This window comes from Tamandua tetradactyla, chromosome 24 (genome assembly GCF_023851605.1).
Source record: "Tamandua tetradactyla isolate mTamTet1 chromosome 24, mTamTet1.pri, whole genome shotgun sequence".
Taxonomy (NCBI): domain Eukaryota; kingdom Metazoa; phylum Chordata; class Mammalia; order Pilosa; family Myrmecophagidae; genus Tamandua; species Tamandua tetradactyla.
Genome location: NC_135350.1, coordinates 43,088,388 through 43,112,590, shown reverse-complemented (window position 1 = coordinate 43,112,590; position 24,203 = coordinate 43,088,388). Strand labels below are relative to the sequence as shown.

The window sequence follows — 24,203 nt, the reverse complement described above, 5'->3', positions numbered from 1 at the left end:
AGACATTATAATAAGCTGAATTATACAAATTTTTATTTTAAATGTATGAGTTAAAAGGAATGAAAGCACTTGGACCAGATGGAATAAGGTAAGATGACAATCCTAACAGGGAACTTTTTTGGAGACCTGTTTTACAGGTATCATATTATCAAGACGTCATAGAAGAAATAGCCTTTCAATCACATCTTCTGAAGTCATAAAGAATTTTATCCTGTCTCTTGTATAATGAAATGTTAATGTAATTTTCTGGACTGATATTATTCTAAGTGAGTGATTCATTTTCAACACCAGTTCTCACTCATTATAAGACTGATTTAATTTGGCACTTATAATTGGACCTTGTTTTTCAGAATGGCAACTGAATCCATAAGAAGAATATATCTTGTCTTATTTAAAGGAGGTGCTTTCTCTAGAGAGTAATATTCACTGAACTCTTCATTCACTAAACTAAGCTTTAGACAGATGTAATAAAGGGTTTGGTAGATAATCATGAATTCATCAGGACAATTTTTCCTATTTGTCCCACCTCTGATTCCATTTCATGTTTAAAGTGACATGAAAATATTTTTATGTGTACATTGTTCTATGTTGAAATTATAATGTAGAAGGTATTTTAATATACATGCTTGTTTATAGCTGAACAAACAGCAGAAAATAGTGGCAGAGACACATTAGCTACAAATCTTAATCATAAATTGAGACCTGAGATTGTGCTTATAGAAAAGTTCTCTGATATTCTAAGACCAATTTTCAAGTCTGAGGTTCTAGAGTACAGTGAAGGTACATGAAAAGGACACCTCCACTAACAATTGAAAGAGAAAATTTCACCACCACCTCCACCAGCGTCCATTCTGCAAAGAGGTTTCAACAATTGGAATTGGTAGTTCAGACTTGTGGCTATTACCCCAGAAATCATACACACAATGGAATGAATAAAAACATTCACCAAGCCACCTAAAATTCATAGATTCACAGCTCATCTGCCATGGGATTCTGCAAGGAGCAACCAACCGCTGGCAAGTCTGCCTACAAAGCCAAGAGAAGCTTCTTATTCTGTGATCTGTGGTCTGGACATGTTACACCAAGGGGAGTAAGCCAAAAGCTAGGTAAGAGATTGTAGGACTTCTGTCCCCTTTTATCTCCTTTTTTGTTCTTTGAGAAAATAGAGGCAAGAGACAGTTAATCATTTTTATAAATGCCACTGTCTTTGTGCTAAGTTGTGTCTTAAAATGACTTTGAGTCAATACTGTCCAATAGAGGAGGAAATGATGAAGAAACTGGAATGCTCTGTGTAACATCTTGTTCTTTAGAGCTCAGTTTCAGTTTCACCTCTCCAGGATCTTTCTTCACTGCCCAATTGAAAAGGGTCCTTTATCACATCATCCTACTTTAGCTTTCTGCAAAGAATTTATGACATTTGACACTGTTCTTTTTATTCATTAGACAGTGAGAAGAGTATAATCATATTATGGCAAGTTTTGGGATCAGACTACCAGAATTGGAATCCTGGCTCTCCAACTTGCTAACTATGGGCAAGTCTCTGCGGCTCAATTATCTGAAAACAGGGATAATAATTTTACCTATATACCAGGGTTTTGGGGAAGATTACACTGGTTAGTAAGAGTGAAGTACTAGCTTTGGGACAGGCACAAAGTAAGCGCTTGATCTAGTGCCCCACAAGTCTATTCACGCTTATCTGCTTTGGTCACCCAGTACTTAGAATGCCGGCTGAAGCATATGAGATTTTCAGTAAACATTAATTGAAATAATCAATTAATTACTCAATGTCAATTAAGGTTTTCAGCTTTAAACACAACTCATCAGATTTTAAGAGACTTGGACTGAAGAAGTTCTGAACTCAACAGTTCACACCAAACAATGGACATCTACTGTCCAAGGCAACCAAGAACACTGACTACAGCACTGAAAATTGTTTACTTGCTTTAGTTCATGTGGAATTTATCACAGTGTTTTTCAGCTCCATGTACTCTACATATCTGTTAACCTCATTTCCTATAATATCTGTGCGATTGTCTAAATAAATTATATCTATGCCATGACATTTGGGCTACCTCGGAATCAACCATCCATCAGGGAGGAAATGATAAAGAATGTGGGATTCTTGACTTCTTTTTCCTTCAGACTTTCTCATGGAGCTACTTCTCTGTGCCCCATGACTATTTCTTTGCACTTTTATCTTTATTTAAAAAAAAAATTTATAATTAACAGTGTACAACAAAATGCCCCAGGATTATTACAAGGGGTGTGTGTGTGTGTGTGTGTGTGTGTGTGTGTGCGTGTGTGTGGCTAATTCAAACAAGTTTTCAATGAATCCTGAACTGCCTTCAAATCTAAGTGGACTTTTTCTCAATCAGCTGGGCCAGGCAGGTTATTAAAAATCCTGATTCAAGGTAATCACGTTACCATTCTGTCTCCATATACAAGTGGCTCTATGAAATGCCTTATTCACTGGTAGACTTGATTGATAGGCCATCTCCATTCAAATCAGAGTAAGTTTTTGTGGAGAGCAGATTTATTTCATAGGTGGATTCCAGAGGGTCTCAGAAGGCTCAGAAATGTAGGATAGTCATAAGCTCCAGGGAAGCTCCATGTGTTTCTGTTGATAGAAGAGAAATTTCCAGAAAATTCTGGTGAACAATGAAGACCACAGAGATCCTTGAAAGGACAATGGAGCCAGGATAAGGTAAGACTGGGACTTGCTAGGGAAATAAGAAGTCAACTATGAAAAATTGCACCAGTGAAACTTCCGCAGGTTAATAGGAATCTCTCTAGAATGTTAGCTATCAAATAATAACAATAATACTGCTTTGTTCATGGCACTATTATGTTGTTCTGCATAACTTTAAATGAACTAACAATACTATTACTGCTCCTTAGGGTCACACTTAGCTGTTCTTATGGTCCTTGTTCATATCTTCTAGACTCTGGACTTAATTTTCTCTTTTTTTGGATCTTACTGAAGTCCTTCATGATTTGTTTAACGGATACTTATTGCAAAGAATACTATAGGCCAGGAACTGTTCTAAACACTTTAGATACAGTAATAAGGACAAATAGACACAACTTCTGCCCAAGTTCACTGAGAGAGACTTATACTACATTAGTGAGACTAACTATACAATCCTAGTAAAACTGAAGCTGTACTCTGTGCTATGAAAGAAAAGGAAATGGTACTTTTAGAGCCTATAATTGGGATTGGGCAAGTTAGGAAATATTTCTCTGGTGAAACAAAGCTTAAACTTAAAACTTAAAGAATAACAGAGGTTAAATGAGTAAAAACAAGGGAGGTGTGTGGGAAACAGGGCCAGAAAGTCTTCTAGACTGAAAGAAGGGCCTGTGCAAATTCCTTGTGGCAGAAGAAAGCACATGGAGTACAAGGGTCTGAGATAAGGCCAGATTCACTGAAGACAAGAGAGAAATAGGTCAAGGTGTATATGATGAGGCAAGAGAGGTAGGTAAGGATCAAATTGTGGAAGGCCCATCAGTCTCATTAAGGAATTTTTACTTTATTCTAAGAACAAGGGGAGACCTTTGAATGGTAGTATTCCTCCTATAAAAGTGACTACACCATCATCCTAGCTTCTGTCTTGTGTATTTAATACAATATAAAATTGGATGTAAGTCTGAGGAATGAGAGTGAGGAAGTAACCAGTAGAAACTGAACAAGTGACCATAGGAAACTTCCAATCATGATTCTTGTAGAAAACGGGAAAACATGGGAATGAACTTGAAACTCAAAGCAAAATTCTATGGGTCAAAGCCACTTGGATATAATCTTTGCATAGAATCCATAGAGATCCAACAAAGGACTTTCTTATGTTCTGGCCATTTGAATGTCCATACAATTGCAAAAGTAAAATGAATGGTAATAAGATATTGATTTAAGGTCTGTCCTAGAGTAAAATAATGATTCATTGACATTTGTAGCATCTTATTGTAAGTGTGGTGGAAATTATTATTATCGTTAATGGTTAACTGAGTAATTGATTATTGATAAATGAGTATTCTATTCAAGCCAGGATCCATCTTACATCACCTGGAAAAGGATGATGTTCCTACTCTTTTAATGACCATTAAGTGGTAAATAAGGAAGTGGAAATGTTTCATAACTTACATATTAAGTATCTTCGGTCATTTAACCACCTCTGCAATGAGAGCAATAAGGCAGCTGGGGGTAGGTAGCAGACTTAAGGAAAGATCAATGACTGTTTTTCAGAGTTTTATTGAAAGTGCATTATAGATTGTCTTGCTTTTAACATTATTACTTCATTGAATAACGATATATGAGTGGGCTATAGGGAAAAATTAAAATACAGCTAAGCATGGCTATCTGTGTGGCAGGATGAGAATTACACAGTGAAATGGCCTCCAGAGAAAATTTCAGCTCCACCCCCACTTCCTCAACCCAATGCAAATGGAATTAGCCACTGGAAAAACAGCAAAATGAATACGTTTTGTCTTTGTACTCTATCTACTTACCTTTTTATGCTCCTATCTACATTCTCCTATCTCTTCATAGCTACCCATCTGAGGCCCTAAGGAGTCAAAGAACCTGCTCTCCGGTTATCCAAAGTACTCTCCTATACTCATCTGCCCCATGTCGCTGAGGTCTGTAATTGACATGAAATTTCCCATAGTTCATAATGATATATTCTGTGATCACAATTTCTTATCACAACCCCCATTCCTTCAACATTTTTATCTCAGTGAAGCCTTAGGAGGAAAGCAATGTTATTTAATCAATAATATGTAAATAACTTCTATTTAACAGTAGATGCCAGTTACATGTTTAGTACATTACTGACAAAGGAATTTCACAAAGTTTGACAAAGTGATATGAAAAATCACAGTACTATGTTTTGAGACAGAGGGTTTTGCTGTGTGGTTGTCAGTGAACGGATGAAATGGTTAAGATGTCTGACCTTGAAGTCCAAAAGACCTGGGTTCAAACCCCAGCTCTCTGTCTTACCAGTTGGGCCATCTTGAATCCTTGGATCCATCTGTATAATGGTGTCATTGCCTCATAAGGTTACAGGGAGTAAAGATAGACTATGCATGGTACTTAGTATAGCAGCTGGCACACAGGTAGTTTAAAAAGTTTTCATTATCATTTTTATAGGGCCAGTGAGTTAGCAAGAGCATTCTATCTAAGGACTAGTATGGACCACCAATAATCATTTGTCATTTTCTTATAATCCCAAGGAAAGATTAAATGGGCTAAGCAAGAAGTTAGTAAGAAAGAAAAGACTTGCCAGGAGTTGGAACTTCTGAGATAACAATCCTCAGAGCAACAGCCACTGACTTCAAGTCTAATCTGAAACTTGGCTTACAAACTATGAACTTTTTATAGGCATTCATTTTGTTTGGACTTTGGCTCCAAAAGCAAGGGCATTAATGCAAGCTTATTAAATGTTCAACATCATTTGAGAGGTCATTCAATATCCGGATATTTATGTTAACCACAGGATGATTCTAGATGAAGTAACATAATTTCATTTTTCATAGGTCATGATGATACAATCACCAATGAGAGAAGTTTCCTTGGAATAGTTTCCTATACAGCAATATGCAACATATTTCTAACCATCACTTTTCTTCTGATATTTTTAAAGGTCTGCAGTAATTCCTACCCTTTTCCCCAGCCCTTAGCAAATTAAAAAAATTTACCACCTCCTGTCTTTTCCTTCCCCTAATTCTAAGCTCAGAAACAAAATTCACCTAAATCTTTCACCTTTCAATCACACTGGAAGTCCATGTGTAAAGAATAAGGACATTTTGATTGGGATAGAAAATAGCAATTTAATACATCTTCTCTAAAACCAATTCTGGAAAGCAATATTTATAATTTAATGTTCCAAATATGTCAATTCTTTTAAAGTGAGAGGAGACCAAGTATAGTCATAAATTCATTACTTCTAACCCTTGACCCCAGAGCTTCAAGCCATCCATATTTCATACAGTAAAGAGTCAAAGTTCAGAGTTCCTTTAAATCATACACTGCAGTTACTCTTCTAATAGTCTATTGAAAAGAGCCACCAAGCTAATTCAACTGAAAGAAGAGGTTCACATTTACCATGGCCCCACTGCCATGAAGACTTTTATGCTGAAGGAGAGAAAGAGCATGGAGAAAAGTAGTGGGAGAAATACAGAGTAACGAGAATTTTGGCTGCTATAGGAAGAGTAGATAAGGGCACTGTATTAAAGTTATTGCATAAGATTGTATTTACCCCCATAGTATTTATTCAAGGACGTGATATTCAAATTTCATGCTCCCTGGACTTTGCAGAGGTGTCCAACTCAAAGTCCAGGAGAAGCTTAAGCAGGTAGAGTTAGGGCATAACTTACAATGAGAACAGCTCTGCTTTTATTAACCGGCAACCATATAAAAGATCATATTATGAAAACTTTGAGTTCTATTTTTAAATAATATTTGAAATGTTGTTTGGGGTAATTTATGTGATTCAATAGCCAAAAGATAAGCAAGAAAAACTATTCATGGTCTTTGGAACATCTTTAAAAAATTTACAGTTACTATTCTTTACCTGTCAAACTTGAGGTGGTAAAAGTCACATACGAATAACAACAATTTTTTCAAGTGTTTATCATGTTCCCTACAATGCTAGGGACTTTAAATTGATAACAACACAAAAAGGCGGATTACATTATGGTCCACATTTTGTTAATAAGAAGGTGAGTCTCAGAGAGGTTAAGCAATCTGTCCAAGGTTAAAACCAAAAAGTAATTAACAGGGTAAGATAACCACTGAAACAAACAGACTAAAAATGTCAGTGGCTTAACCAGAAGAGGTATATACGTCATTCATATTTCAATTCAATGAAGGTGTTTGGTAGATGGTCTTCCACTTCAGAATTATATTTTCTATAGCTGAGTGATTCACGAACACAAGCTTTTTTGATCTTGTGTTCCTTTCCCTAGAGCCTCAGAAGCTTCTGCTGAATTTCTGCATCTGGTTAGTAGACAGATAAGAGATTGTAGATGATTGCATGGGAGGTTTTTAAGAGCCAGACCTGGAAGAAGGATGATTCAGTTCTACCCACATTCCATTATCCAGAACTCAGTCACATGGATGTGTCCAACTGTGAAAGAAGTTGGAAAATGTAGTTTAGCTGTATGCCCAGGAAGAAAAAGATGTGATTACTTCCAAGTCTCTGCTACAATGAGATAGCCAGGATTCAAAATAAGTAAGTAATCTTCTAGAGCCTACTACACAATGGAATTAACTGGTCTTTAGGCATAAAAGAGGTATTATGAATTGTGGCCTCTATGTGCACCATTTCAGATTCTGAATCATCCCTAAGAACTTTGCAAATGTACATTCATTCATTTTTTTCATTCAACATTTATTGAACACTTTCCATATGCCAGGCCAATAGCAATTCATTCATTCATTTATTTATTCAAAATTTATTGAGCATTTACTGTGTCCCCATAGTTGGGGCAGCATCAACAAACCACAAGAACAGTCCCTGCCAACATGGAACTCACATCTAAAGGACTTTAATAGTACTTTTCACATAAGGTAGCTTACAGTTATCTACAAGATCATGTACCACGTGTGTTTCATGTACTTCCAGCATCTATTGTTTAGTTTGCATACATGTAAGAACGCGTGAAAATACCTATGTTCTATATACAGGTATATATCAAAATTCCCATGAAAGGGTCAAGATTTTACTGTGTATGTCTTTTTGTATTTTGTACCTAACACAGAATCTGGAATATGAATAAATTTAGGATCATGGAAAGAGCACTAGACTCGGAATCATGTGGCTTAGCCTTGGTTCTGGCTCTTACAGTCACTTCATGTGTGACTTGAGAATGTTTCCCCATGGCAATGTGAGGTGTTTGGAAAGAAACAATTTTCCAGATACCTTCTGTATCCAAAATATAAGCTTAACATTTTCAGTACATTTGGACTAGTGGAAGCTACATGGGACTGGGGATCTGAAGACAGGCATTATGACTCAATTCCCCAATTCCTTGTGGAAATTACCCAATATCTGTGATCCTTGGTCTAGTCATTGTAAAATGGACAATTCTGAGAATTAAGAAGAGTTCTTCAAACTTGGAAACTAAAAGAATAGGCTACAGCTTCAGAGTTGTATTTTCTATAGCTGAATCCTAAACACGAACCCCTGAAGTTCTGAAATAGACAGCACACCTTTTGTATATACCATGAGTAATTTTCTTACCCTGTCTGATTATTTTAGTCATGTTTTCCCCCCATATTAGCAACTATCCAGGTTTCAACTGCTTTACTTAGTATTGAGTAACTTCAAATTTCAACCCAGTTTATTATGCTAATTCACTATTTAAGTTAGCATTACTCTGAACTCTCAGCTTTCTTATGCCCAAATTAGAAATCATGTCAAAGCAAGGTGATTCAAAAGAACTTAAACAATGGGGCTGTCTCTCTTAATATTTCCACCTACCATTATTTCATATTTATCTAAATTGAGGGAAAACATAGTCTTTATTACAAGGGAAAAAATTTTACTAATGCCCTGAAAATAAAGAGATTATGGGCTATTTAAAGTCATAAAATCTTTAGTTCTATATCAAAAGTGAATAAAACCAGCTCTATATGTAAAATTAATTGGAAGGTAAATGCAATAATATTTATTTAAAGGGCCCTGAAAGAAAAGTTTTAGATGACAAAGACCTAGCTATATTATTTGGCACATATTTTTATACACAGGAGATATAAACATTTGTTGAAATTGTCTGCAATTGTGAAAATCACAAATCACAAAACTAGAGGTCAATTGTTTCTTGGTTTCTAAGAAGCAATGGGTAAAAACGATCCCTTTTTTTTTTTTTTTTTTTTTTGGTGGGTGGTGGGGGGAGTTGGATAGTCCAGGAAGAGAATTCCCTTTTAAAATCACATCCAAAATAAGCCAGAAGCATATTACTTCCAGATTTTGTCCAGAGACATTGCTAGAACATGAATTTTTAGCTTATTTTTAGTGCATATCCTCCTTATTTTCCCAGCTATCAAAACAATGAGTTGGCTTAAACAAAGGGAATTTATTGGCTCATAGTTTTGAGGCCAGCAGAAGTCCAATATCGAGGCATCATCAAGATGTCTTTTCCTCAAAGTCTGTGGAATTCTGGACCTTCTGGGCTGGCTGCCTGTGGTCCTTTTTCCTTGGCTTTTCTGTCACATGGCAATGCACATGGCGGCATCCTCTCCTTTCTCTTCCAGTTCTTTGACTTTGCCGTCTGCTGGTGGCTTTCCATCTCTATGTCTGAATCTCATTCTTCTTATAAAGGACTCCAGTAATCCAAGTGAAAGCCCATCCTGATTCATTTGAGCCATACCTTGACTGAAGTTAAGATAACCTATTTACAATGGGTCCACACCAACCATAATGGCAACTAAGACCGTGAACATGTCCAAATGGGGATACACAATTCATTTTTAGAATTTTTGATTTATTTATAAATATTTTATATCTACTAAGTAAGCCTCCATCTCCCCCCAACTTCTGATATTTCAATTCTGATAACCTCTAATCCACTTTTTGTCACTATTTCTAGATATTTCATATAAGTGACATCTTAACAATATTTTTCCTTATGTGCCTTGCTTACTTCACTCAGCATGTTTTCAAGGTTCATCTATGTTATAGCATGTATCAGAGCTTCATTCCTTCTTATGGCCAAATAAAATTCCATTGTGTGCATGTACCACATTTTGTGTATCCATTCATCTGTTAATGGACACTTGGGTTGTCCATTTGGGAGAATAATGCTACAGTGAGCGTTGGTATATAAGTGTCTGTTTGAGTCCTTGTTTTCAATTCCTTGGGTATATATCTAGGAGGGCATTGTTAGGTTATATGGTAATTCTGTATTTAACTTTTTGAGGAGTCGGCAAACTGCTTTCCAAAATGGCTGCAACATTTTACATTCTCACCAACAATGTACTAGAGAGTGAAATTTCTCTGCATAATCTCCAATACTTGTAATTTTCTATTTTTAAAGATAATGCATTTGGAAATGGACAGAGGTGAGGGTAGCACGTTATTGTGAGAATAATTAACAGTGCGGAATGGTGTGTGAGTGTGGTGGAAAGAGGAAGTTTAGAAGCATGTATGTCACCAGAAGGAAAGTTGAAGCTTAAAACATTGGGAATGTATACCATTGTGAATCTTGCGGTTGACAAAGCCCATGATTAACTGTTAAAATATAAAAAAGTTCTTTCATGAACTAGAACAAATGTATGATACCAGCAGGAGTTAATAACAGAGGGATTTATGGAGATAAATGTACCTACCAATTACAAACTATAGACTATAGTTAACCCTGGTATTTTAATATTCTTTCATCAATGTAACAAATGTACTACAACAATACTATGGGTCAATAATGGGAGGGACAAGGGGTATTGGAGGATTTGGGTTGTCTTTTTTATTTTTATTTCACTTCTGGAGTAATGAAAATGATCCAAAGTTGATCATGGGGTTGTATGCACAACTCAACTATGTGATGATACCATGAGCCAGTGATTGTATACTTCAGATGATTTATATGGTGTGTGACTATATCTCAATAAAACAGCATTAAAAATAGATAGATAGATAGATAGATTAAAATAATGGCCATCCTTGTGGGTGTGAAGTGGTATCTCATTGTGGCTTTGATTTACCTTACCCTGATGGCTAGTGATGCTGAGTGTCTTTTCATATGCTTAATTTGCCATACGGATAAGCTCTTTGGAAAAATGCTCAAATCCTTGGCACATTTCTCAATTGTTTTGTTTGCTTTTCTTTGCTGTATTGCAATACTTCTTTATATATTCTAGACAGTAAGCCATTATCAGACGTATGGTTTGCAACTAGGATTTTTATTTTTGATGTAGGGGTTAGGGTGATTGGGGGCATTCTTAAGTAAAGAATAAAGAATCAAAAGAATCAAAGCCAAAGGTTTGTAATGCCTTCATTGATTGTTCAAAAACAAATCTTTTTAAAATGAAAGACTGCAATTCTAGCATTATTTGGTCCTAGTCTAATATTCTCCAGGCTCACTTTACTGGCTGTTGATGCTATTTCTCTCTGCCAGGCTGTGGCTGCACTGGCTCTGAGCTCCTAAGGAAGAAGGAAAAGTCAACAGTGGTGAGCACATCCCTTGTGTGTATTTTTTCTCTAAGTACATAAATCCTGAAGAAACCAGTACCTGCTGTTATTGTGTCTTCAAAGCCACACTCAACGGAGCCTTATTCTATGAAACCTGATAGGAACACTTAGATGACTAGTCTTTAAATCTGTGGTTTCCAAAGTGAGAGAACATAAAATAGTCAACTGGGATTCAGGAAGAAAATATTAAAACTTTATATTTATTCTAAAAAATATATAAGAGAAATTATACTTTACCATAATTTAATATATGGATGATGACTAGTATATGTATAAAGTACATTAAAAATAATAAATACATTTGAGGAATATCTGTCAGCAATTCATCTAGAAACAGGATATAACTGAAAATTGAATAAACTGAGGAGAATTTAGTAGAGGAACAATTTACAAAAGTTTGGGGCACCCAGTTTTAGTAAAAGCAACCAGAGAGAGTGCATATGAGGACTAGTAACTACAGGGAAGAGTAAAAGGAGGGGGTAGTTGCCAGAACCAGAGAGAGTTGTGAAGAGGGTCATCTGACGGGAGCTGTGCCTTCATCTAGCCCAAAGTACTGTGCCAGGTGGGAGCCAGGGAGATAAACACCCTGGCCTCACTCTCTCCCATCCTCCAGATTCCCTGCCAAACCCAATAAGAAGTCGGCGGACAAAAGAACCCATTGATGCAGTCCATATGGGTCAGCCTCCCTCAACCTCCCCACATCACCTGGAGGGATAAAGAGCAACTATCCAATATGGGGGATGTTCCCCCAATTTTTATTACTAGTGATGTTACCCATCTTACAATAAAAAAATGCTAGAGCACCATTGCTTTAAATAACTTCACCAGATGCTATGGCTATGCTATAGAAAAGCTACATTCAGAAGGCTTATGAAGACTAATCTAGACTCAGTGGCCCATACATAAGGAAGTCCGCCCCGCAAATGGAAAAGAAGAGTATAGCATTTGGTTCATGTGTTTTCCATCTCTGCTTTGGGTTATGAGGACAATATTTACTCCATTGGATTTTATTTTCACTCATTCGTTCATTTTTTCATTCCTCATGTCAGAGAATGTACAGGTGCTGAGAATACAATGATGAATTAGTTGTGATGCCTGATAGGGTTACATGTACAATGGCATTGTAATCATGTTAAGAATCAGAGCATTACAATGAGTTACATGAAAATAAATGTTCATTTCTACTGGAGATAGTCAAGGATTTGTTTGTGTAAGCATTCATTTGGGAAAATTGAAAGAGAAGATAGACAAAGTATTGCAGGCATAGGAAAAATAATAGGCAGGGGTGAAAGGGTAGTTCAATGGTAGAATTCTCACATGCCATGCAGAGACCTGGGTTTGATTCCCAGTCCATGTATTTCCCCAAAAGCAAAACAAACAAAAAAAATTCAAATGGTGCTACAATAACAGGATACTCACATGCAAAAATAATGAAATGTGACCCCAGTATAAAATACATGAAAGAAAACTATAAGCAAATCAGCTTGGCAAATTTGGGGAAGTGAAAATATTTCCACACAGCTGGCACATGGGATAAAAATGGGGTAAAGCACACAATAAAAGTAAAAAGTAAGCCCGGCTAAGACTGCAGAAAGCTTCATTAGCCAATTTGAAATGTGGAAACTTTTATCTGAACTTTATTTTTTTAACTCCTAGTGTGAGCAACTCTACCTCAATTTACTTGATTTTGTATCGGTCAGAAAATAAGAACTGCTAGTCTATGCCATCACACAGAATCAATTGAAAAACTCATTCTGAACCACAATGTAAATAGCTACCCCTATCTTATGGCAAAGGAGCCAATACTGAACAACAATTAGCTCCATGGTTAGTTTTGGATGCTGTAGAACAATCTGTTTCTTGAAGTATTTGCAATCCACTTCAGATAAAACATATGGCTAAAATAATCTGACTTGGTTATATATTGGTTAAATTCAATATATTAAATAACTATACTAATCATTATCTAATGCGAGTCTAATTAGGACATGGCATCAAAGATCCAACTCCTTTTTTGTTTGTGAAGCTATTGAAAAGGACCTCTTATTAGAAATTCTCAGCCTCCACACAAAATGAGACGATCCCAGACATTTATCATGGACATCAGATACTTTCACAATATTACAATCTTGGGAATCCAACAATCTCCCAGTTAGCTTATCTATATGAGTTTGGAAACTTTGACTTTGCCATGTTTTATTTCTGAAAACAAAGTTGTCTGATTAATTTGCCCCCTTTGGGCTGGTAAGTATTAACACAAATAGGTCTGATTTCCATCCTGCTGCAATCACAAAATATCTGTTAATTGAACAGGGCAGTTTGAAGAGTGCATTGGCTATTTGACAACTGAGATGCACAAAGAAATTTAATAAGGATCATTTGCAAGGAACAATGGAGAAAAGAATAAATTCTGAAAGCACTGAAAGTCAAAGTTGACCTCTTAAAGGAGTACATCAAATGAATGAACAATAAATTTTCCATAAGGCAAACCAAAGCATATTTTATAAAGAAAGAATTATCTTCCCTGAATACTCAACAAGCCACCTAATGGACCCAATTCTATTCCAGTACAATTCTTACAGATTGGATCTGCTTTTTTCCCAACACATCCACTGCCTCTCATATTTCATTAACTTATTCCCGATCAATATTCCTGCCATGACTGGCTAAAGGCGCCACCGAGAGGAAAGCATTTGGAGAATTTGCCAGCAGTTTGGTCTTTCTGAGGACAAAATGAAGTATCTTACTGCCACTGAAGAATTCCAGGGTAAGTTACTCTCTTCAAGAACAAGCCAGTTGGACACCTTATTATAAACAAAATCCTTAACAACACAAGTCTCCGAGGGGGTTTCATAGCTGGCACTAAAGCCTTAGTGACTTTAGATGAGAACATCTACAGATCATAATTATGAGGCTCAGTGTCCATCCTGACTATCCATGGTTATAGGTGCTAGACCAAGCTGAACCAGCAGGAATGCAGTGGGAGGCATGGCAAGTAGGTGGCTTACTCCTTCTGTCACTGACAAAATCAAATCTCTCTTTTCAAGAAACCAAGAAGAGCCAGTAAGAGGATGCTGGTGTCATATATTCTTCCTAAAACTCCCATTGCCTTCTCTCATGCTCATCCCACTGCATCATGAAGAAAGCTGTAAGCAGGCATCCTCAGGGTTTCTCCATTGCCTTTCGTTATCCATTCTCAACGTTTCTTCACATTTTTAAACTATGAAATCAGCAGAATTGAAAGAGTTGCAGATAGATTGATTACGAACTGATTTATGATCCTTATTGCACCCAAGAAGTGGTTTTATGCACATAACTTCTTTTATAATTACCTCCACAATGATTTCAAAGGAGTTCACTGCTTATGGAGGCCATTATTAAGTAACACTTACATATTCATTTGTTTCAATCAGAGATTTTTAAAGATTCTGGGGATTGGTTCCGCACCATTGAAAGTTACTTTTTTTATCATCAGGTTTCCCAATTTTTGTTTTTGTTTCCCAGAGAAAAGACATGGTACAAATGTAACCTGTTTTTCTTTCCTTTTAATTCATTTTATTTTATTTTTAAGCCAATTATGTCTAAGGCAGTTAAAACCAGAGACAGAATTTACTTAACACCAACTATATGCTAGAAACTATGCTAGCCTCTTTTGGTATATTATCTAAGTTAATTCTTATATTCTCTCCAAGGCGATGATCATTTTGCCTTTTTCACTAATAAAGAAACTCAGAGAGAGGCATAAGTACTTTTCCAAGCTCTATCAGCCAGTAACTGATAGACAGGCTGGTGCTTCAACTCACATCTGTCTAACTATACAACCCATCCTCTTTCCATAACTTCATACTGCCTTCGGCTTTTGGGGTAAACTCAATCTGTGAAAAGCCTTCTCAGGGTTCCTGAAATAACACGAGACTATTTATTGTACTCCACAAGTCTTGTGGACCAGGCATTCACGCTACTTTCTTTTTCTTTCTGTTAACAGGACTGAGGCGGAGGCTCTCCTAAGGACCATGTGCTCAAAACCCTGCTTGACTCTGACCACTCAGCCAAACCAGTGCCACTTCAGAGAGTAAACCCAGTTAGGTGACATGGTGCAGACCAATTTTTTCCCACATTTCAGTCATTTGCCTAACGTCACACCATTTTACCATGTCTGATGATACCTGTGCTATTATTTATTCAATATTTTCAACCAGTTAAAATAATTGACTTTTTAACTTAATCTTGTGTTAGGAAATAAATCATGAGTTCAATGTACCATCGATATTTCTTCTTATATGCATTAAAACTTTTAAAATGAAAAATAGTTGTCCAAATCTCATCCAAAATCACATTCTGGGCAACACTAACGTAGTATAGTTGGTTATGCTTCTCTGCTTTTCACCCATTTGTGTATAAATGTCCTTTTCGCCCTTCCCACCGCAAGGCCCTCACACATACCATTTCTTCAGCCTGGAGCACTCTTCCGTCCCTCCTTCCAGCTCACTCCTGGTCATCCGCTGCTCCCACCTTGGAGGTGGTATACTCAAAGAGGTTTCCTCTGACATCCCACAGCAACACAGGTTTACTCTTTACAAAAAGTCACAGCACCCTGTATTTCTCCTTCACAGCATTCCAGACTATTAGAATTAAATAATTTAGGGACTAATTATTCATTTCATGTCTTTCTTTTGCGCTGGGCTCGCTAAACCCCAGAAGGCAGAAGCTAAACCTGTCTTGTTCAACATCTTTTCCCTAAAGCCTCTTATAGCACTTGCCATACAAAAGTGCTAGAAAGAAGTGACCCGAAACATTTCTCCTCAGCAATAAAGGAGAGGAGATGGTACCTATTCATTTACTATTGATAATTAAGGGAAGATTTGGGACATTTAGATAAAAATTGTCATTTATAGACTTACACCATATGCCAGGCACCATTCTCAGAATTTACTTTATCTCACTTAAGTTTCATTATAACCCCTGAAAAGTAGGTGTTATTATTCCCAGATTTTTAGATGAGGAAGCTTAAACTTAGAGAGGTATAGTAACCAGCTCAGGGTTACTTAGCTAAGTGGTAGAGCCAGGATGAAAAAAAACGTTGTCTCATCACTGCTTCCCAAGCTTGGTATTGAACTTTCTCTGGCGTGTGGTAGCTCCATCATAATTTCCAACAGGTAACAGATAACAAGAGGGTTGAGGAGTTTTGCTAGAAACTGTCGCAGTGAGAAGGGACAGCTGGTAGCCTGGCATGAAATGAGACCACCCAAAACAGTCAGCTGGGGAGGGAGCCAAACACAGTTCGGAATATCACTGTATCATAGTTGATTGTCACAGTAATTGATGTCCATAAAATGATGACCTCGACCTAATGAAAAGATTAATTCATTCTCAAGGAACTCTGTTTAATAAGGTCGTATGTGTGTATTTAGGTTTTCATTAAAACCTGCTATCATTTCAACAGTGCTTTAGTTATCTGGGAAACTGGTTTCTTCTGTACACTTTCTTCTCCATCCAGATCAATAAGGCATTGCAGTGTTTTCAGACCAGACCGCACAATTTGGCTCAAAATGTCTAGTTCCCTTCCGAAGCTAGAGACATAAAGATCCAACAAGATAGAAACCTAATCCACTGATAACTGATCTGATTAGGATGCTTTTTCCTGTGCAACTGAAAGGTAAAGATTCATTTGCAACCAATTACTGGCCTTTTGCCTTAGGAAAATCACCCTCAATCTAGCAGAAATGAACCTTTCAAAACAGGTAGAAACAAAAGTTGAAAAATTGGTCTGTTGCATCTCCCCAAAGATTATGAAAATTGACCTCATTGTTTCCACTTCTTTCCTGTTAATTCTTATTGTGTGTAGCTACCGCTTTGCTCAATTAGTAGTTCTTTTCTAAGCCCCAAATTTCCAATGGGCCCCTTGTCTCATGAAAGTAATGGTGCTTTCAGCAACTCAGACATGTCATAAACTTTATATGATCACCATTTTCTTCAAATTGCCTTTGAGAAGACAGCATCAAGAATAATTATATGGTGCATTACTAAAATATCTGAAGTTACTGTGAGGTGACTATGCCCAGTGACCGATAACTGCACAGTTCAGGGTTTATATAGAATATAGCAATGATTTCTCTGTTAACATCCATCCCATGTTTCCACTTGGAGAAACAGACTCAAGAACGCATACCTTCTCAAAGTGTCATATATGCCCAAACACAAGGAAGGATATTTTCCCTTCTCAGAAAAGAAAAGGAGTTACTTTATTTAGGATTCTCTTTAAACTATCTCATATATAAGGCATCTTCTCAATATTTCAAATAACTGATTCTTTTTAAAGAAATTACTTTACCTAAAACTATCACAATCAATACTACCTCTGGATGGTCATAGATGACATCTTAGTTTCCTGGCTGCTAAAGCGAATATCACCAATGGGTTGCTTTGAACAATGGAATTTTTTGGCTAATGGTTTCAAGGATAGGAGAAATCCAAAATTGAGATGTCGAAAAAGCAATGCTTTCCCCACTGAGATTACGGTGTTCTGAGGCTGGCTGCCGGCGCTTCTTGGGTCCTTGGCTTTTCCATCACATGGAAATGCACATGAGACATCTCCTCCTTTCTTTTCCAGGTTCTCTTGACTTCCAGTTTCTCCCCATGGCTTTTTACCTGTGACCTTCTCTATAAGACCTGCAGTAATAGGATTAGGACCATTCTAATTCAGTTGGGTTACACCTTAAATAAATTACCTCGTCAAAAGGTCTATTTACGATGGGTTCACGTCCACAAGGAATGGTTTAAGATTAAGAACATGTTTTTTTCTGGTATACATAATTCAATCTGGGCAATATCTATTAAAAGCAAACAAACAACAAAAAAGACAACCTGAAGATATTTAATGCTACTTTGTCACTATTCCCGTGGGTTTTGAAGGATGGTCTTCCAAATGCAAATGTTGGGTATTGCTACAAATAGGCCTTTTAAAAACGGTTTAAAAAGAAAAAAGCATGAAGTAAATGACTTTATTGTAGTGCTCATGTTATCAAACTGTGGCTTGGGACAAAATTTCCAGAAAGAGAACTATACATGCATTTTCTAAAATGCATAAATCAATCAACACAGATGACAGAGGAGGCCATGTATACTGGCAAACTGTGGTGAAGACTCTGAAAGTGTCTCTGATGATGGCAAAGCACCAATGGCACTAATGGCAAATATGCTTCTGAAGAGCTTGGATAATATTATTTTATAAAATGTGAGAGTAGACAAAAATACTATTTCTACATTAGTATTATTTATATAATAATGTTTTATTATATATGTATTGTATAGGGCAGGCAACAGTGACTCAGTGGCAGAATTTTCACCTGAAATGCCAGAGATCTGGTTTCAATTCCCAGAGCCTGCCCAGGCCAAAAAAAAAAGACATATTGTATAATAAAATATAAAACATTTTGTATAATAAATGTTTTGTAAATAAAGAAGTATTATTATAGATAACTGACTTTTTCCTCTATAGGCCTAAAGATTTTTATATTTAAATTGGTTCTCAAATTACTTTAGGAATCTTTTCACTAGGAAACTGAGTACTCACCTTTTTCTGAGAGTAAGAATATACATATTTTTTTTAACTGGTGTATTCCCGGTGCCTAGTACCTAATAAGTGCTTAATAAATTATCAATTGATATATATGAAATAATTAGAAATCATTAGTGCATAAAAAAGAAGAGTTATCAGCCATCTCCAGCTAAATCCACAAATACATAAGCCACATGACACCCTTGCCAACCTTGGGATTTTTAAAATTCATAAAACACATGGAATACTTGACTGGAAACAATATTAGAGGTCATCTAATCCAGTCTCCATTTTATGTGATAAGGAAATCATAGTTGGAGTAATTAAATGTCCTCTTACAGAAGAGCTAGGATTAGAAATTTGATCTTTCCTTGAGTTATCACTGAGCTGCTTTCCTTGTGTCTTTCATCCCAATCTCCTAGTCACATTTCAAGTTGGATGCAAACAGCATCTCTTTCTCAAGAATGATTTCTGTGGAGTAAGGAAAATGAAAGTTATTAGGCCAAAGAGCTGATGTAAACAAGAGAACACAGTGTACAGAGTACAAGCAGATGCTCTCTCTAAGTGCCCATTACTTGCTTGGGAGTTGTCATATAACCCACATCAAAATCTATTTACCTTTCTGGCTTTGACAAACTCTCAGTCATTATGGTTCTTGGTTCATTTGACAGACCTGGGAGCTGTTGAGTAGAACTCTCTCCAACTATCAGGGGGTTGAAAAAAACCCTACTCAGGAGGTGCAACGAAGCTGTTTTCAACTCGACAGATCAAGCATTTGTATCCGTGAAAATTCAATAAAAGTGCCGCTCTTCCTTGCATTATGCATTATTTTAAAAATCACTATATACGTTTACTAAGGATCTACAAACAGAAATAGTGCATGTCATACTAACAGCACTAGAAAAAATGCCCAAATTGTTGAATTTTAAAAAATCCATTTACACCGCTGTCAAGAGACACAAAAATGTCCAAGCCTTACTTTTTTCCCTTTGATTTGTTATTTTCCTCACTCATATTAAAATCCTTAATGTGTCTTACACTGCCCTTTGATCCTGTTAAATTTATGAGCAGCCGTCAGGGTAAATGCACCCTTCTAAAAGCAGCATTGCATTTTTATTTAAGATCTGGGCCATGATAGATAAAAGTCAAAACATAACTTTAGAAAACTTCAAGGAAGGATGTCATGATCTCTAATAATACCATTAATAACTAACATATATGCTATACTTACTAAGTACCAGGTGCTCTTCTAAGCACTTTACTTATAGTAACATAACAATCCTCCTAATAGCCTAGCACTTTTTGTTCCTTTTGTACAGATGAGGAAATTGAAACTCAAGATGTTAAGTAAAGGGCCCAAGGTCAAATGCAGCTGGTAAGTGACTGACTTGGAATTTAAACTCAGGCAGATTGGTTCTAAAGTTTGTGTTCTTAAATACTATGCTATCATTGTTCAGCTCAGTTCATAAATTGCTACTTTTACTCACGGCACAAGTTGCTTTCTCTTTACATTTTTTTAACGTTAACAAAGAATTTTCTCAATGATCTCATCTTGCATTTCAGATTGTTATCTATACTATATAAATTATCTCTATTAAGTAAAATAACCTTCTCTGTGCTTTGAAAACACCAATATTTAGATGACCGCCTATCTAAAGGTCTCACAATTTATGCAAATATGGAATTTCTCTGGATCCCCATATAGTTTGTGGCATTGTGAGTTTGTGGGTTGTTTGAGCACCAAAGGCTTTTTTCTTGTAAGTATCAAGGATGAATTAAAATAATAAAACATGAATTACAGTATCTGAATTCATTTCTCAAACTACTGTGTTTGTGGGCCCACGGTTGAAAGCAATTAGGTGTGAATTATTACACCATCTTCCATGCCCTGGATGGTTTTATGATGATTATAAAATTTTATTATTAATGGTTCACTGTTTTTGGAGGAGTTATTAATTTAAACATATATATTTATATTGTTAATTAAGAAAAAGGACAAAATTAGTTTGGTGATATCTTTCTAGGGACCAGAAGCAACTGGGGAGCTGAACAGACCTTGCTGACAGAAGGTTCACTGGCTGAAGCTTGGGCCCTTGGGAGAAGAGGTCATGGGCAGTGGTTGGTTCACGGATGGACACCTAGGCAATTAGTGTGAGGCAGTACCTAAGAGACCATCCTGTCCAACTTCTTTGTTTTAAAGAAAATTAATGCCTTGCCAGGAAAAATAAGTAACTTGCCCAGGATTACAGTGCTAGTTAGTGGCAGAGCTGGAGGAGCTTCTCCTTTGGGTGAAAGAAGCTCAGCCTCCTGACCCCCAGTCCATGCCTCTTATTTTCAACAATTCAGAAAGAGATGACTGATTAGTTAGGAAGGAATTGATAAAGTTGGTGAAACCAAGAAGAGAAGAAAAATCATAAGAATAAAAACAAAAGTTTTAGATTGAATGGATTAATCTGTGTGTCAAAGTAATGCTTCGTTATGTGTGCAGCGAACTATTGAAAGAAAAGAGGGGTCTGGAGAGATGTGCTCATACCGGCTGTTGCTAAGGTCAACTGAAGCCTCTAGGGGTTGTGATACTGAAAACATGCAAAAGCCCACAGGATAAAGTAACACTTTCCTAAAAATTCATTTTCTATATATTGATACTATAGAACTGGGCAAACCAGCTTACCCCACAAGCCCTAAGGGAGCTGACTGGCATGGATAAAGAAATGGCCATAGGTAATTTCCACCTATGGGCCATCTCCTGCCATTCATTTTAGCTCCTTTTCATCCCTTACCCCAAAATGCTGTCTTCCTCCTGCTCACTGAAGGGTAAAGATATTTTCTTGGACAATTTCAGTCAGAAAGGAGCAATTGAAAACTGATTGAATTATTCCATGGGTTAGGTATGAGAGAGGAAGCACAGTACTTGGTAACTAAGTTTTTTATCAAATAAATTGGTGATAGAAGCAACCATGCAGAACTGCTGGAATGTTGAGCAGAAGTCTATCTTTCTAAAGTAAAGCAAAGTCTCATTCCCGTCAGGATTCTCCAGGGGCTCTTAGGCAAGTAGCCAAAATGAATTTGACTTTGAGAACAGAGGTGTACATGTGTCCATTTATCCCCTCTCCTCAGAACTTTAAATGTTTACCATGCCTAAAGCCATCGTCAATTCCATCTAACTGAGCAATAACTGACAGCACCCTCTCAGACTCAGCTTCTACCTGTTTCTGACTAAGTTATTCACTGGGCTTTTGGGGGCCTGACCTGGAGCCTCCAAGTTCATCAAAGCACATCTAGAAATGAGCCTGCTTCGGTATCATACTCTGTTGCTGCTGGAAATAAATGTACCCAGTTGAACCAGGGCATCATCTAAATCTCTTTTTTCTAGAAAGCCAAGGGTTCTCTTTCAGCTCATCTAAGCCCAGCATAGTGTTGCTATTTCCACACCATTAAATGTTTTCCACTGTGAATTCTATGAATTCCATAAGCAATAAGAAAACTTAGTAATTCACCCCATTAGACAATGCTCTACCTTACATAATTCTATGAAAGAGACAACATTATATGTTTCCATTTCTTTTCCCTAGGCATCCATCTCTGTCCTGAGTGCTGACTATATTAAAGAGACAAAGACTTTCAGCTGAATTACATTTGGATTTCAAAACCTGATATCCTTGCATCATGCTTAATATTTCGAATGATGGCTCTATTAACCCCCTCAAATAAAATCTGACACTCCATATCCCCCAATAAACAGAATTGCCTATAAGTCACGAATCTTGGATTTCTGTATTGCATATCAGCATTGCCTTTCATTTTAATATACAAGGGCTGAAACCATCTCCTATTATGACAAAGCTGGATGCTCTACACTAAAGAAACAGGTCTTTCTCCAGAGTGTTAGTCATTGAAATGTATTCAGTGCTGCTAGCAGAGGTTGTCCTGGAGGTTATTCTTACGCATTAGATAGATATCACCTTGTTAGTCAAGATGTGACAGAGAGGGTAGAGGAAACTACCTGAAAATGTAGTTCCAGTAGCCATGTTTCTTGAAGATGATTGTATAATGATATAGCTTTCAAAATGTGACTGTGTGATTGTGAAAACCTTGTGTCTGATGCTCCTTTTATCTACCTTATCAACAGACGAGTAAAACATATGGAATAAAAATAATGGAGGAAACAAATGTTAAAATAGATTTAGATTGAAATGCTAGTGATCAATGAAAGGGGGGGGTTAGGGGTACTATATGTATGAATTTTTTCTGTTGTCTTTTTATTTCTTTTCTGAATTGATGCAGATGTTCTAAGAAATGATCATGATGATGAATGTGCAACTATGTGATGATATTGTGAATTACTGATTATATATGCAGAATGGGATGATCATAAGTTAAGAATGTTTGCGTTTGTTGTTATATTTTTTAAAAAATTAAAGAATGGGAGATATCTTATGAAACTTACAATTGGAGGCGGTTTTATGGACCTTAAACCTAAAGCAAGAGCACTGAAGAAGGAAATAAATAAATGGGAGCTCCTCAAAATTAAACACTTTTGTGCATCAAAGAACGTCATCAAGAAAGTAGAAAGACAGCCTACACAATGGGAGACAATATTTGGAAATGACATATCAGATAAAGGTCTAGTATCCAGAATTTATAAAGAGATTGTTCAACTCAACAACAAAAAGACAGCCAACCCAATTACAAAATGGGAAAAAGACTTGAACAGACACCTCTCAGAAGAGGAAATACAAATGGCCAAAAGGCACATGAAGAGATGCTCAATGTCCCTGGCCATTAGAGAAATGCAAATCAAAACCACAATGAGATATCATCTCACACCCACCAGAATGGCCATTATCAACAAAACAGAAAATGACAAGTGCTGGAGAGGATGCAGAGAAAGAGGCATACTTATCCACTGTTGGTGGGAATGTCAAATGGTGCAACCACTGTGGAAGGCAGTTTGGCGGTTCCTCAAAAAGCTGAATATAGAATTGCCATACGACCCAGCAATACCATTGCTGGGAATCTACTCAAAGGACTTAAGGGCAAAGACACAAACGGACATTTGCACACCAATGTTTATAGCAGCGTTATTTACAATTGCAAAGAGATGGAAACAGCCAAAATGTCCATCAACAGACAAGTGGCTAAACAAACTGTGGTATATACATACGATGGAATATTATGCAGCTTTAAGACAGGATAAACTTATGAACCATGTAATAACATGGATGGACCTAGAGAACATTAAGCTGAGTGAGTCTAGCCAAAAACTAAAAGACAAATACTGTATGGTCCCACTGATGTGAACCGACATTCGAGAATAAACTTGGAATATGTCATTGGTAACAGAGTCCAGCAGGAGTTAGAAACAGGGTAAGATAATGGGTAATTGGAGCTGAAGGGATACAGACTGTGCAGCAGGACTAGATACAAAAACTCTAAAATGGACAACACAATAATACCTAATTGTA

General features: G+C 36.8%; 1 long non-coding RNA gene across 1 annotated transcript in view; it reads right to left on the bottom strand.

Moving 5' to 3' along the window:
• Nucleotides 1-11,006: 11,006 nt before the first annotated feature.
• Nucleotides 11,007-24,203, bottom strand: part of LOC143667946 (uncharacterized) — a 123,145-nt gene continuing 109,948 nt past the window's right edge. Inside the window, exon 4 of the long non-coding RNA XR_013168206.1 lies at nucleotides 11,007-11,132. This is a non-coding gene — a long non-coding RNA (uncharacterized LOC143667946). The remainder of the gene's footprint in view (nucleotides 11,133-24,203) is intronic.